General features: G+C 38.1%; 1 protein-coding gene across 3 annotated transcripts in view; it reads left to right on the top strand.

Annotated features, from left to right (window-relative positions):
* The window catches only part of STXBP6 (syntaxin binding protein 6), a 222916-nt gene that overhangs the window by 194116 nt on the left and 12161 nt on the right, over nt 1-16639 (top strand). The gene's annotated exons all lie outside the window — the stretch shown is intronic.

Here is a 16639-nt window from a genome sequence, read left to right as displayed (position 1 = left end):
CAAATGAGACTGTGTAAAACATGCTGTTACAGCACTAAAAGCTTTTGCATTACTGAAATTAATATTTTATTATCTAGGATTCAGCCAAAATGCGTAAAAATTATAACATTTTGGGAATAAATTTTGAAAGGTAGGGGATCACATTTTAAAGCAATATAATACTCCAACTCTTTTCTTTCTTTCTTCCACAAGGGATGGGCTAAATATCAACATAGGTTATTACTTTCTTGTCTGTTTAAAATTCTCCTGCAGTTACAATTGGGTACAATATTTTTCTTCTTTTCCTGTACTACATTTTTCTCTGTTGTAGTCAGAATTGCTAGGTACTATTAAATAGGAGCTATGATCCACTTCAGAATGGATACTTTCAGTGGTGAGGGAACATGTCTTGCCTAACTCAAAAAGGTGGAGTTGGGTTTAATTACTGTTACTTTGTCATGTGATTCAACTTAGCACGATGCTTGTGGCACTTTCCAACATAGAACTGGCTCTTCTGGAGATAATTCCTTCTATCTGTCACAAAATCAGAAGTGCGATCTCTAGATCAGGACACGTTTCATTTGTTGGCCTTTTTCTTCTTCCTTCCTTTCTCATTGTTACTTTTTTCTTCCTTTCATTTTTCAAGTGCTTCCTCCAAGCTGTTTACATGTTAGTGGCCAAAACCTGTAGCTGTCTTGGGGTTTAATGCTAGTACTTCTGCTAGCAATTCCCCACTGGACAAGATTCAATGGTCAGCCTTCTTTCCCCCTCCTTTCTTTCTCCTTCTTGGGCTAGTCAGAAATAAATGTTGAAATATCTAGCATGTCGGGCAGCAGCCAGGTTAACACTGCTCAAGAGTGAGACTGTGTGAGGTAAATTGTTGAGTATCCCAGGGCATACCTCTCCTATGAAATGCCTATGGTATAAATGGCAGAGGCAATAGTGCTCCATTATTAAGGAACCTCACAATAAACTGCATGGAACTTAATTTATGCATCTTGCATGGATGAAGAGATGAGTCAATAATGCTCAGATTCAAACCTGTGGCTTGCAGGAGGCTGAGTATTTCAAACCAATAATTAGAGCACTGAAGCATCCCTTCTAGCTGAGAATTGGCATACTGGAAATGTTTTGTTTGCAAGCACACTGTGTACATGTCATATTAGAATTCTTCATTAATACCACAGGAGAGAATTAGCATATAGAATTTGCATGAATAGAAATAACATTTCTCTAAGATTCTATGTAACACCTCTACTTTTTTTAATAAGGGACTTCAATAAGCAATGCACGTAAGCTCACAAGCCCCTTGCTACCTGCTTCATTATGTCAGTAATTTTATTATTTATCGAAAACTATCACGAGCTGGTGAAATGCAGCAAATAGACACAAGATGACATATGACAGTCGTGTGTTTAAAAAAACAAACCACCACCACCGAATTAGCATTTGGAGAATATAGTCCTTGTCAAGTGTTGTCACTACCAGTTACATTGTATTGGAAGTGAAAAGTCTTGGGTAAAAGGGATTTAGTAATCTAGAAAACATAACTCAGGTAACGACCATTTCAAGAAAATATACAAGTGCAGCGCTCCTTTATAAGAGGAGGGTTGACTTACAGAGGTTGGAAATATTTGCATGTAATGTTCTTAATTGATCTATGTATGCCTGTTTTTGAAAATACCTAATCTTCCTGGAATCATAGGTTAGAATCCTGGGGTTTAATTCAGCCCTTTATCATTCCATTGAGGTCTATGAAATTAATGGTGTGTGAGGCCTTTCTGATGAGTCATTAAAAACGGAGACCAAATTAGTGCTTTGTGGACATCAACAATTCCATGACACTTTTCACAAGAGGAGGATTTACCTGAGTGTCCTGTAACAAGCTTCTATTTTGCCTGCTGTTGAGTAGTGTACTGTAAACTGTCTGTCTACCTGCTACTACCATCCTTTCTAGAGTTCGCTGCATTGCAGAGGTGATGTGATACTGCTCAGAAAAAAATTGAACATTACTTACTGAGGCCTGTAGTCTGTACGTCACTGTTCTGGAATTAAGATGTAGAGGGAGACTTTCAAAGGCAAGAGCATATAGGTGCACTCCTTTCAGTGTGAGTTGGGCACCTCGCTGACCTTTTGCCCTTTAAAATTTCTTGTAGGCAGCTGTGAGATATTGCGTTTTGTACAAATCAGGTACAGAAATCAGGCGCCTGGGAAATTACCAAAGCTGCACTCAGGTTGGCCTCTGGTCAAGAATATGTCAGCAGATCTTGGTTCTGTTGCTATCACGGCAATCACAACACTGGTTTGATTTTGTGGAGAGATGCATTTCTAGTATGGTAGCAAAGACTGACTCTTTTAGAGTAGCTATTATTTCAGTGGATTTGCGAAGTGGCCCTTAAGGTAGCAATCTCCTTCTTTCTGAAGCTTGTGTTGCCTTCATATTCAGAGGTTAAATATATATCTGGCTGTGTTTCTGAATAAATACATATATTTGTGTGTAAAGATTTACAGTATATAAATAAATAAGTAAATGTCCAATCCGTGAAGTTCAGTTGACTGTGATAGAACTGTATCATCTGCTTTCACTAACCTGGTTAACTAATTCAAAATTATATATAGCAAGTGATACAGCTTACCAGTAATGATGAAAGAATAATTACGTAGGCCATCAGGGGGGACTCTAGATGTGATAGTATGCATTATTTTTGCTCTTTGTACTTTTATAGTAGTTACCTCTTATTGTTTAACCAAACATGACAGTTAGATGCATCTAGAAATTGTAAATGTTGGATTGGGACTAAGTAAAGGTGTGAATCTGTTCTTGACCATTTACACTGTATTTAGTTATATCCTTTTACTATTTCCCAAGAGTAAATGCAAATGAAGAGTCTAGAGTTATCCCATCTTGTTTTGTTTTTTGTTTGTTTGTTTTCAAATACATATTGGATGGGATTTTCAGAATCACAGAAGTGGGAACACAAGTCCCATTGAAAATAAATTCAACCCTTCAATTGCCTGTCATCATAGGCGTTCTTGTACAACTTCAATATAAATAAAACATTGGATTACCAAAAAAACAGAAAATTACTAAATCAAGCATATCAGCACACCTACTGTAACTAACATATTAGTTCAAATGTTCATGAGCTAGAGGATTTAAAATATCTACAAGGTGAAGATATCACCCTGTTTTTCAAAGCTAAGGCCAATAGGCTGATGACATGACAATGTATAGTGCTTGCAGCTGGAAGTGCATAAGCCTGAGAGAGGCACATCTTGGCAGTAAAAAGGCTTAATTACGGTCATGTAAATTTTCACTTTTATGGATGAAACATCTAGTTTTAGTAATTCCTTGCTTTACACCAATCTTTCTGTCCTCTCGCATACAATTCCATGCAAACATTCTAGTAACAGAATGTTACAGTTGCATGTTCAGCACTCAGGAAATGCAAAAGTTAAAGTTGTTTGTAGAATTTGTCATAAAATTTTTGATTATACAATTGATCATTGGGATTTGCTGATTTGTTGAAATTGAAGTGTTCCATGGTGTCATGTATCTGTGAAATTCCACCAGAAACCACTTGTTTGTGGTTTCCTGCCAGCTTGCCCACCTCCCTCCTCAGTGTCCCAGTCTTCTGGGCTCCAACTGTGGTAGTGGTGGCTGGGAGCCCCAGCCCTTTAAATCACTGCTGGAGGTGGTGAGGTGGCTTGGAGACCTGGGGCGCAGGGGCCATTTAAAGGGCCCGGGGCTCCAGCTGCTGCTACTGCAGCAGAGCCTCAGGCCCTTTAAATGGCTTCCTGAGCCCTGCTGCTGGAGTCCCGGGATAGCAGCGGTGGCTGAGGGCGCTGGCAGTGATTTAAAAGGTCAGGAACTCCCAGCCGCCACTACCGCAGCAGAGCCCTAGGCCCTTTAAATTGTTGACTGACCCCGGGAGGTCCCAGCTGCTGCTACTACCCCGGGACTCTGGCAGTGGAGATTGGGTTGCGATTTAAATGGCCCGGGGCTCTGGCCACTACCACCCCGGGCCCTTTAAATCTCCACCGGCTCCAGCAGCGGGAATCTGGTGGCAATTTAAAGGGCTTGGGGTGGTAGCTCTGGCTGCCACTACCGCCCTGGGCCCTTTAAATCGCCACCAAAGCCCTGCTCCCGGAGCCTGGGGTAGCAGCAGTGGGAATCCTGCGGTAATTTAAAGGGCCAGGGGCTCCCAGACGCAGCTATGACAGCAAAGCCCTGGGCCCTTTAAATTGCCATCGGAGCCCTGGGGGTCCCGGCCATCTCCGCAACCCAGGGGTTCTGGCAGCAGGGCTCTGGCAGTAATTTAAAGGGCCCAAGGCTGGAGCTCCAGGCCCTTTAAATTGCTGCCTGGGGAAGCTGGTCCGATATGCCGCACCGGGGCATACCGGCTTACTTTCACCACTGGCCCAAACCTTGACTACATGACTTTCCTCCAGCATTCACAATGATGTTGGACTAAAAACACCACGTCCAGTTAACACAAACATTTTGTATTTTAAATGCAGTCATTTTAGCATGTTTAGAAATGTACCTAATTTAAATAATTTGAGATTGTGCAGTAGTTGATACTAGGAGAACTTGCAACACTGCCTGAATCTCAGTGAGGCAATATTCCAATTTTCTCTCATCTTTTCACTAGCAAGATGAATTCTTGGGGACTTCACAGATCTTGTTCTTCCACTTTTACTCTTTTGTCATCCCTATTCAGAAAGCCGACAAATAACTAAATTTTTTAATGTCACTATAGCATTATGGGAAGGCAGTAGCACAAGAGGTGGGTTTTGCATTTTGCCTGAATGTGTGGTCATCCTCAGTTCTAGTAAAAAGGGTTCTCTCACCAATTCTAGTCCCTTGAAAAGGCTCTGTCTTCAGCTCCTTATAGTCTAATCCTTCTGTGGAGTATTTCAACATCCCCCAAGATAGCAGTTGCCTCAAGTCATAGGAGGAGAGATTGTGTTTGAGTTAGTATTTGGGCCAGCTCATAGTCTTAATTTTCAAGTCTAAAAGTTGAGTTTTCCAAGCCATATTAGGGGATTTGGATGTTTATTTCCCATTAACCCATGGACTACTGTGCTCAAGTCTGTTTATCTGTTAGTATGGGATATAGTCTCCTTAGTCAGCCAAAGGTGGGGATTACTGCTGTTACAATTTGAGTGGCTGGTGTGAGAGTAGTCCAGGAAAATTTCTAGACAACATACTGTTTGACGGGTGGGGGCACATACCTTTTATGAAGAACAGTAGTACTATATGAAATCTACCATGATTTTCTTTAAAATGTTTGCTGATACTCATGACTTGTCTACACTACCACTTATGTGGATATAATGTATGTCGCTCAGGGTTGTGGAAACCCCTCTCCCCCGAGCGACGTAAGTTACGCTGACCTAAGCGTTTCCCTGCTGACATAGCTGCCGCCTCTCACGGAGTGGCGTTGTTATGCTGACATAGCTGCGCCGACATAGCGCTTCTAGTGTAGACTAGCCTTTAGTTAACAAGATGGCATTTACAGTACTTGTACCAAAAAATAAACTCTTCCTCATTCAAAAAAGAATTAATTTGCTGCCCACAGAAGGAAGCATCTTTGTCTAAAATGGAGCCGTTTACATGAGTTCTTCAGAAATGAAGCATACCGTCGTGGAGAATGGCAAATAAAGTCTCAAATGACACCACTCTGTCAAAGACATTAAAAGAAAATGTAACAATAGCTACAAATCCTTTGCCAAAGAAGATTTGTAAAGACCAAATGAATCCACAGTGTATTTAATTTTGTTGGCACTACATCAAAACTTTCTTTTTAAATTGGATAACACAGAAGCAAGAAAACTGGAAAACACCTTTTTTAAGGCCCCCCCCCCCAAAGTCTCCAAAAAGTCTTAATCTGATTTTTTTAAAATTATCAGATTAATGCAGTATGTCCCAAAGTGATCAAACAATGCGCTTCTTTCCAAATTCTACCTGTTCAGTACTGTTACCTCTCTAGAGAGAGCAAGAGGGTCTTCAGCTAGAGTAATTAAATTGAAACTGAATTATTAAATGATAATGTGGACATATAAATTTAGCTGTTTACATCAATAAATTCTACTGAAATATAAAACTAATATTGATTCTTTTCTTTACCCAGCCTAGCAGTAAAGTACTCAGCCAAAAGTAGAGAAATAGCAGGTTTGCCACTATATTCAAAGACATTTTGGGATGGGGTAAATGCTGGCTTTTGCTCCACGGGCACTGAGGGCTGTCTTACAGTACAGGTTTGAGTGTTTGAGTTCCATCACATGGAGAGCCCCGCTTCATGCAGGCTCCATACATACCACAGCACAGTGGTGACTTTGGAGTCGGAGCTGGTGGTGGTTCCATACAAAGGCTTTTTTAGTTCAGAGATTAGAACAGCAACGCTATAATGCTCTGTTGCAGAGCCAAACTCTTAGTGGAGAGGGTTCGTTTTCCCCAATACTGTCAGACTGTTTGAGCTACTGCTAGCTTCCCAGCTCTAGACTGGAAAAACAGTAGCTCTGCCACTATTTCATTCTAACACAGATATTAATGCTTAAAATAGCAACCCATTTTAAGTAAATAGATGCTTAAATTTTTTTAATGTCTTGCTAAAGCTGAAGATGGCTGCCACTCTTTCACATTTATTATTTTTCTGTTAATTCATTAGAATATTTTAAAGAAATTTAAAATAATCTCAGTAATGAACCCATTGCTAGCACAAATCTGGTATATCCTTGCTGCCTAGCTCTTCATGGGGAGTCCTGTTGCAAAATACTTTATAAACAGTTAAGTGGAATCACAGTTGCTAAGGCATTTAGCTGGTAGGAAATACTATTTAGGATCAGAGCATGATTTCTGTAGTTTGCAACATTCCCAGAATTTGTAGAAATAAGCAGCTGCAAAGTAACTTTTTTTCATATAGCCAAAGTGCTAAGTAATGAAGCTATGTTTACTTTAAAAAAAAAAACATAACTGTCCTCATAAAATGCAGAAGAATATGACATCTGGTTACTAAGAGTTAGTATAATATAGTGACCAAGATTTTATGTTGTGCTGTAGCAGGATTTAATAAGATTTCCTTTTATACAGAAAGTAAAACTGATCCTTAGTGTTTGGATTGCATTGACACTGGATCAATTTTAGCTTCAGTTTACATGGGGAAACAGGATTTAGTGACATTCATAAACTTCAATCCTATTTATGAATTTAAAATCAAATTGTGCAGATAAACATCCATATTTGATAGCAGTTGGCTGATGATGATCTGCAGAGGATTTTAATGGCCAGGTGGTTTGAATTAAGTATTTTTCTTTTGGTTATAAAATCCTAATGTGTTATGGCAATTCATTAGTAACTGAATGCAATCTGTTAAGAAATTAGGAGCAACGATTTGATTTTAAAATGAGGTCCAATTAGAATTAATTGAATAACTCTTGATAGTAGTAACCAAAGCAAGAGTGCATTGATGGGAATGCAAATCTCTTCCAAAAGCATAAACATCTAAACTTTAAATATGACAGTAAATGGAATCACAGTTGTAATAGAGGAAGGTGCCAAGTGATAGATGATATTCAAATATATAAATAATATGAGCCAGATCCTTCTTGCTCACAATTTTATACCCATGAAACTCAGTTATACCACTGACTTCAGTGCTGTTATGCCTGATTTTTATTGGTATAAATCGGAGAAGAAATCAGACCCTATGTAAATATTGAAATCAGACTTTTTTCTTTGGCTTAGCATTCAGAAATATTAGGCACTTCTTCACAAATCACTCATTAATATGTCAGAACTCATAGAACTGCTGTGAAATTGTACTTTTTTTGTTTTTCATAAAATGACTCACTGAATATGAAACTGGATATTTTAGACACTGGAAGAAGATGTGAACTTTCACTGTACGCCACCAGGTCAAATTCCTGAAGAGTTTCTATTAAACAGTCGAGCTGAATAAAGCTTCAAAAGCAGTTGGACAGCACAATTATTTCCAAACCAGTTAACTCCCTCTTGGAATCTGTATACAATTATTAAAACACACTGGTATATTCTTTATTTTGAAAGGGACTTTCAAATTGTGAAACGTTAGAATTTGTATAACAGTTCCATAACTTTCTGAATTCAGTTTCTATTTTCCTGAGCTATTTATATTCCAGCAATATTATTATCTGGCCCAGCCCAAGTTCCTTTAGTTAAAACCTGTGGTGTATTCACAAATCTACATTTGTGGCATCAGTTGGTTGCACATGAATAATTACAAGATCACGTCTCCAGAACACATTGAGAACTATCATCCTCCCTTCTATTCTTTCCCCTCTGTGATGTTTTTTTTCCACCTCTGTAATTATTTGCATTATGGCAGAGACTAGAAACCTCCACTGAGAACAAGGCCCCATTTTGCTAGGCACCATACAAATACATCATAAATAAACAGTCCCTGCCCTGATGAGGTTACAGTTTAAATAGGAAATCTATGACAGAGCTGGAAACTGAACGCAGATCTCCTAAGTCACAACTCAATGACTTAACTTCCAAAGAACCAACCTTCCCCTCTGACACTTTAAACATAGATTTTCACTTTAAATTATTATATTGGTTCCAAAGTCCTCTGACATTTTTATATTTGTAATAGCTGCGGTTTATAATCAGAATTTTTATATATAACTGAGAGGATTTATATACAGTACTTCTATTAATGAAAGCTGGTCTCATTTTTGTGGGCAAATAGTTAATTGGCCAGAAAATGTACTTTGGGGATGACTGTGAATTCAGCAAATAGTTTTGGCCCCAAAAAATGGGGGACGAGGGGGAGGGGAAATTCTGGAAAAGTCAAAATGTTTCATTTCAATATTTTCAAAACAAAACATTTCAACTTTTTGTTTTGAAATGCTGTTTGAAGTTTAGCTAGATTTTACTTAAGAACATATGAACAGCCATACTGGGTCAGACCAAAGGTTCATCTAGCCCAGTATCCTGTCTTCCAACAGTGGCCAATGCCAGGTGTCCCAGAAGCAATGGACAAAACAGGTAATCAAGCGCTCCATCTCCTGTTGCCCATTCCCAGCTTCTGGCAAACAGAGGCTTGTGACACCATCCCTGCCCATCCTCGCTAATAGCCATTGATGGACCTATCCTCCAGGAATTTATCTAGTTCTTTTATGAACCCTGTTATAGTCTTGGCCTTCACAACATCTTCTGGCACAGAATTCCACAGGTTGACTGTGGGTTGTGTGAAGAAATACTTCCTTTTCTTTGTTTTAAATATCCTGCCTATTAAATTTTATTTGGTGATCCCGAGTTCTTGTGTTATGAGAAGGAGTAAATAATATTTCCTTATTTACTTTCGCCACACCCATCATGATTTTATACACCTCTATCATATCCTCCCTTAATCATCTCTTTTCCAAGCTGTAAAGTCCAACTCTTATTAATTTCTCCTCAAACGAAGCTGTTCCATATCCCTAATAATTTTTGTTGCCCTTTTCTGAACCTTTTCCAATACCAAGATATCTTTTTTTGAGATGGGGCCACCACATCTGCATACAGTATTCAAGATGTGGGCGTACCATGGATTTATATAGAGGCAATATATATTTTCTGTCTTATTATCTGTCCCTTTCTTAATGATTCCCAACATTCTGTTTGCTTTTTTGCCTGCCACTGCACATTGAGTGGATGTTTTCCGAGAACTATACACAATGGCTCCAAGATCTCTTTCTTGAGTGGGAACAGCTCATTTTGACCTCATAATTTCATACGTGTAGTTGGGATTATATTTTCCAATGTCTCTTACTTTGCATTTATCAGCATTGAATTTCATCTGCCCTTTTGTTGCCCAGTCACCCATTTTTGTGAGATCCCTTTGTAACTCTTAGTTTAGTCCAAAGCAGATTGCAATCTTGAGAAGTTTTGTATCAACTGCAGATTTTGCCACCTCACTGTACTCCTTTTTCCAGATCATTTATGGATATGTTGAATAGGACTGGGCCCAGTACAGACCCCTGGGGAACACCACTATTTACCTCTCTATCCATTCTGAAAACTGGCCATTTATTCCTACCCTTTGTTTCCTATCTTTTAACCAGTTACTGATCCATGAGTGAGCCTTCCCTCTTATCCCATGACTTATTACTTTGCTTAAGAGCCTTTTGTGAGGGACCTTGTCAAAGGCTTTCTGAAAATCTAAGTACACTATATCCACTGGATCTCCCTTGTTCACATGTTTGTTGACCCCCTCAAAGAATTCTAGGAGATTGGTGAGGCGTGATTTCCCTTTACAAAAAACATGTTGACTCTTCCCCAACTAATCATGTTCCTCTATGTGTCTGACAATTCTGTTCTTTAGTATAGTTTCAACCATTTTGTCCAGTACTGGAGTTAAACACATCAAAAGCAAAAACAAACAAAGAAAAAAACCCTGAACAGTGTTTCATTTTAGGTTGAAAGGAACACATCATTTCATCCTAAATGACATGTTCAGTTTTTTGCTTTTGCACAAGGTCAAAAATATTATTTCTGGTCAACCCCAAATGAATTTTTTTTTATTTTCCTGATCAGCTACCAAAATGAAAAATTACTTGTTTGCCTAGCTCTGCTATTAACACTATTGAACTCTTACATAATTCTCTGGTGCATTCACATAAGAGCAGTCACTAAAAGAGAGTCACTAAAAGAGAAATAATCTGATCTACTGAGATTTTCCTAGTCTGATCAGTCATCGCCTACTGCTGTACCAAGAAATTTAGAGATGCACCACGCTGCAAATTTTTCCAATTTGGTTTACTTATTACTACCACTAGTTACATTAATAAGCACCCATAGGAAGGTTTGGACTTGTCTGAACTACAAACCAACATATTCTCAACCTGGGTTTTACCAGTGTAAATAAGCTCAATGAGTTTGGCCAAATTTGCCAATATAAGGTATGTTGATCCTGTGTTCAACACAGAGTCGTATGTTGATCAAAGAAACTGATGTAGCTGTGCTGGTGTAACTAAGAAGAGAATAAAGCAGGTATATAAGTCAGTGGGAGCTCAGTTAGGCCAAGGCTGAGTTCTTTTTAAAAATCCATCTATTGCCTCAGTCTGAGGTTTGAGTGAGATTATACAATAAAATAAAATGAAGTCTTAAATCCTCTCTTGTTAGAGAATATTATGTCCTAGAGAAAAATATATTTTAGGCTCAGGAGTTTACAAATATAAAAGATAAGCAGGGAGTAAAATATAAAGTAACCAGATATAACTTGCTTTGTTTTGAATAATAATTATACCACAAGTGATAATAATTACCTAAAGAGGTAATATTGGTTGCATGTGGCTGACTGTTATCCAATGCACATGAAAAATGGAAAAAGGTTTTCATTTGCTATATTCAACAACTTTCAAATTCAGTTTTTCAGCAATGGTTTCCTTCTTTAGCAGTCCATCAGTCTCAAGCCTTCAGTTCTGAATAAGGTGAACTTTCTAGTGCATTGCTTTATATTAATCATATTGCCGTTTAAGAGCTTAGACCTGAAAGAAGATTTAGTTATCAGGTATCAGAGGAGTAGCCGTGTTAGTCTGGATCTGTAAAAAGCAACAAAGAATCCAGTGGCACCTTAATGACTAACAGATGTATTGGAGCATAAGCTTTCATTGGTGAATACCCACTTCATCAGATGCATGTAATGGAAATTTGCATTAACTCACGAAAGCTTATGCTCCAATACACTTGTTAGTCTTTAAGGTTCCATAGGACTCATCGTTGCTACTTAGATAGCAGAAGTTTTACGTGTATTGAACACCTTTAGTTACTGGCTTTTAAGTAGTAGTAATTTGCTTTTTTCTGTTGGTAATGCAATCCTTTTACATGTTATGTGATTCTACGTTTGGTCACATAAGTCTTTCCACACAATAGACCTTTATTCATGGAGACCAAAGCTTTTTCTCATATTTCCAGAATGTTATGTGGACAACAGGAGGGGAAGAAATGCAATTTCTATGAGGCATTTATTTTAACTACATTTGGTCTTTTTGGCCTAGTCAATCCTAGAAAAGGTTTGCTGATATAGCTATACTGACAAATCCTCCTTGTGTAGACACAGTGTATCAACCTGCAAAAGAGTTTTTCCTGCCAGTATAGCTTGATAATTGATGTTTTATATGGTGGCTGATGTCTTAATAGTGTTGTATTTTAAAGTGTTGAGTGACACTTAAAGTAATCTAGAGGGCAGACTCATTATAAACTACAGAATTTTCAAGGGGAAAAAAAACACACAGGGTTAAAACCCTGGCCATAAAACTCCCATTCATTTCTTGGGGCCAGTATTTCACCCTAAAAATTTGTCTGTATATACATGGAATATATGTTGATGTGGTATAAATGTTCTGTGAGTTCGGAACAGCTGCTTTATTCATGAATTGCAGAGCCAAGAGTACATTCTATCTGTAAAGCAGCCTTATTAATTAGCATGAGTCCAGTTTTACAGGGTTCGGAGGGAGCGATAAATGTCTCTTTAAAAAGACCTAAAATGTTTTTCTTTTAAACTCATATATGTTTTACTAATGTGACAAACTCATTTCTTGTATCTACATAGTTAACTGCACACGTTTCCTCCTCAAAACAGAAGGGAACATTCAAATGTTTTTGATAACGTATACACAATTAAAAATGAACTGTAATTCTTTACAAAGCAATCCCTGTAAATAATATCATTGACACATAGTTAAAGCCCATGGATAAGTCTGACTGAAGTGTTTCAGGACATGGCTAATAGAGAATGTTATTAACGTCTTATGAATGTGTTAAAACAGATCATGCAAACAAGCAACAATTATATTGCTGGAGACCAATTAGTCTCATGATCTGACAGACTGACTGACTCCTATGCTGATCATTGTGATGACAACATCTGTATGTGTGTTTTTCTGTGTGGATGATGTGTTAAGATCTTACTTTTCTTATGTTTGATAAACAGCCTAAAGCAGTCACACAAGGGGTTGTGTCCTTCTGTTCATTAGGATCATGATACATTTTGCATATCATTTAGAAATTCTAATAGAAACTGCTGAGGGATGGAGAAAGATTTTATTTCTCTGGTTTATATCACACTACAAGGAATTAAGAAATGAAATGTCTAGATGTGTGCTAAACAAATTGGATTAACAATTTATTTGTGGCTATTGATTTATTTGTACAAGTGCATGTTGGCGTCTTGTGGGTAGAGAACTGTGATAATGAGAGAGACCATCATGGATAGGAAAAACTTTATTAAAAGCCATCTTATTAAGCCACTCACTTAAGTAATTATGTAGGCACTAAATTTGGATCTGCTTGTGCTTTCACGTACAATGAAATTTAAACTGAAGAAGAGAATTAGCTCATTATCCTCCTCTTATTTTCAGGCTGAAATAATTGGCCTTAACACACATTTTGCTTATAAAATTTAGTTAAAATCAGTATAAAGTACATGTTTTCTCATTTTATCTTATAGCATACAGTTGAGCTAGATAAAATTGTTTGTGTCTGCCCTTCTCAGAATGATAAAATAAGCAATTTTTTCAAAGAAAAATTAGTAAGACATTCTCTAGTTCCATCTACAGCAACCTGTTTTACTGGGCCATAGAACCTAGAGGCTTTGATGAGGAATTTAGGTCAGACTAGTCACCTGGTTCACGGGACATTGGTTATTATCTAAAAAAGCTCTGTTTTGGACTCCCATGGAAACGTGCCTCTCTGTGTGTTTTACTTGATGGCTGTGACCAGCTGCAGCATCTGTGATAACACACACACTCAGATTTAAACATCATGGAGCTACAGGCAAGGTATTCCCAGTAACGAGACCTCTGCTATGCACCTCAACTAATCTGCTGCACTAGTCTGATAGTGCATGATTATGTTACTATCCAAGATTCATGCAGGCTTTTTTCTCAGGGGGTAAAAAGGAAAAGGAGTAGATAATCTTACAGTTGTGGGGATTTGAGGTTATGATTTTCAAAGACATGAAAGGGTGCCTTATCCATTTTGAATGGATAACTTTCAGTGGAGCCAAAAAGAGAGATTAAATATGACTACTGCATAGTCTTCTGTACAGAATGGAAGAAGATGGCTCACATCGCAGCCATTTTATCTTTCAGTGAAAACTGGGTGGGGACAAAGTTAAGGACCACCCTCTTCCCAGAGAACAGAACAGAAGCACGGACTGTCTTTTGCTATTTTTTTTAAATGATTTAGCACTTGTAAATACTGGCTGACAGTATTAGATATTAACTCTGGGCATGCACAGTTCAGGCAGATCCTCAGTTGCGGAGCTGAACCTTATGAGGACTTCCAGTCATGTTGATTATCTTCCTAACAGCACTTCAGTACTCAGTGTGGGGTGGGAGCGGGGGAGTTACGAATATTAATACTCCTAAAGCCAGTGTGATGGAAAAACTTTCCCGTCACACCTCTCCAATAACGCTTTGCTATGAAGGGAATGGGAGCCTGCAGTATCATCAGCTATGCCACCTGTCTGGTCACTAGCTCTAAAATACATTTATTTTCAGATCCACGGTAAACTTCCAAATAAACTGCAGTTCAAATGGAACCAATAGCCAGAAACGAGGCACCAAAGTCAGTCTGATAATAGCTGCCTCTGCAGGTCACTGAAAACAGCCAAACGTAACAAAATAGCACCTGGAGAGAATACAATGCCATAAGAGCTAAGAAGAAAAATAACCTAATTACTATTGCCTGCTGACAAAATCAGAGCCATATTATTCTCTGCTGAAAAGTATTAAATATAGAATTTTGACCCCTCTCTCTGAAAATATTTTGAAGAATTTCTAGGTGTGCTACATTTTTAGATTGAAAATAATATAAGACCAGCAAAATATCCATTCTGATGAACCATTTCAAAACACTAGGGGTTGGATTTTTCAAAAACACTCCCATGGTCGTCTAATTCTGCTCCCATTGGGGTCAATACTGTTCACTTTGGTGGGAGCAGAGTTAGCCCAATACTGAGCCCTTTTGAAAATCTCATCCCAAAACCCAACACTAAATAGTACAAGAGGTTGGAATGCTGCTGACCACACCGACATAAAAAGGGAGGTTATTTCCTCTGGCATGTTGCCCAGTACATGTGTTTATAGGACAAACCACCTGAACAAAAGCCAAAAAAAAGCAATAGAATCAGTTTTTTACATAAGCAAATTCTCAGCTAAACAAGAATTTCTGAGAAAAATTGAAGCAGACAGCTGCTCCGTGAAATTGGATAACTTTTACCACCAAAGTGTTTTCAGTGTCCTGAAGGAGTCTTCCTGAAAAACAGAGTTTCTTTCCCCTTCTACCAATTTCCAGCCCTAGATATCTTTATGTATCTGTCCTCCCAGTAATCCCAAACTACTGGGCAAGGGGTAGTTTTGGAAATTAGCAGAGCAGTTTTTTAAATAGTTAATTTTCACCAGACTGTTACCTTATCTAATGGTTAGAGCAGAAGACTAGGAGTTATATCTGGATTCCATTCCTGACTGTCAGCAGCTTGCTGTGTGATTTAGGCAAATTACTTATCTTCTGAAACAGATTATGAAACATTCTGAGTCTCTCTGATGAAAGCCAGCAAGATTATTATATCAACTGTTTGATAGAAATGGGAAATACCTAATCCTTATTAGTTTGTTACATTGAAGAGTTAAATTCATGATTAAAAGCTAACTATTTATGATGAGCTATTAAGAGTATGAAATCTACAGATATCTTATTATGACTTTAAATGGGAAGATGTTATTTGTAGAGTAATATATACACAACGCAAGCGACTAGTACATTCATGAGGGTAAAGAACCTTGTATTGAGGAAACGAAGGTAGAATGCTTGGGGTTTTAAAGATTTGGAAGTAGAGATGGTAGGTGGACAAGAAATGGAAGGGTATTGCAAGTTTAGGGAATTGCATGAGAAAGTGCAAAAGTCATACATAAGAAAGGAAACGGGGGAGGGGGCAGTAAACAGAGCTAAATCCAAGAAGATGGGGCTTGGAAGAAATGAGCTCAGAGACTGTAGATAAAATGAGTCTGGGCAGAACCATAAGTGTGAAGCTTGAATTTGATGTGATAAGTCCTGGTGCGGAGAAGACATGATCAAATGGATAAAAGATGACTGCAGCAGTACCATTTTATATGGAGAGGTGAGATGACAGATGGCCAGGTTTGGCTGAGGGTTTTAGCAATAAGAATAAAGAGGGTGAGTATAGTTGTTGGTGGTGAGAGAGGGGGAAAAGCAACAGGATGTAATGAAAGCCTGGCTATGAAGAAAAAAGAAAGGAATCACAAATGAGTTTATGCGCCTAGGGCATGACAAAGTCATGGAGCTGTAAAGAGTGTAAAGAAGAGAGAAAGCAGACAGTGATTTGGACTAAAGATGATAAATTCATTATTCTGAATATAATGAACTTGATACGGTGGCAAGGAGATCCAGGAGGAAGTGTTGTTCAGAGTTGCAAGACTCTAGCCCAGGGGTCGGCAACCTTTCAGAAGTGCTGTGCTGAGTCTTCATTTAGTCACTGTAATTTAAGGTTTTGCGTGTCAGTAATACATTTTAACGTTTTTAGAAGGTCTCTTTCTCTAAGTCTATATTATATAACTAAACTATTGTATATAAAGTAAATTAGGTTTTTAAAATATGTAAGAAGCTTCA

Source organism: Chelonoidis abingdonii, chromosome 4 (assembly GCF_003597395.2).
Source record: "Chelonoidis abingdonii isolate Lonesome George chromosome 4, CheloAbing_2.0, whole genome shotgun sequence".
Classification (NCBI taxonomy): Eukaryota; Metazoa; Chordata; order Testudines; family Testudinidae; genus Chelonoidis; species Chelonoidis abingdonii.
Note: the sequence above shows the minus strand (reverse complement) of the source record. Positions and strands in the feature narration are given on the sequence as shown.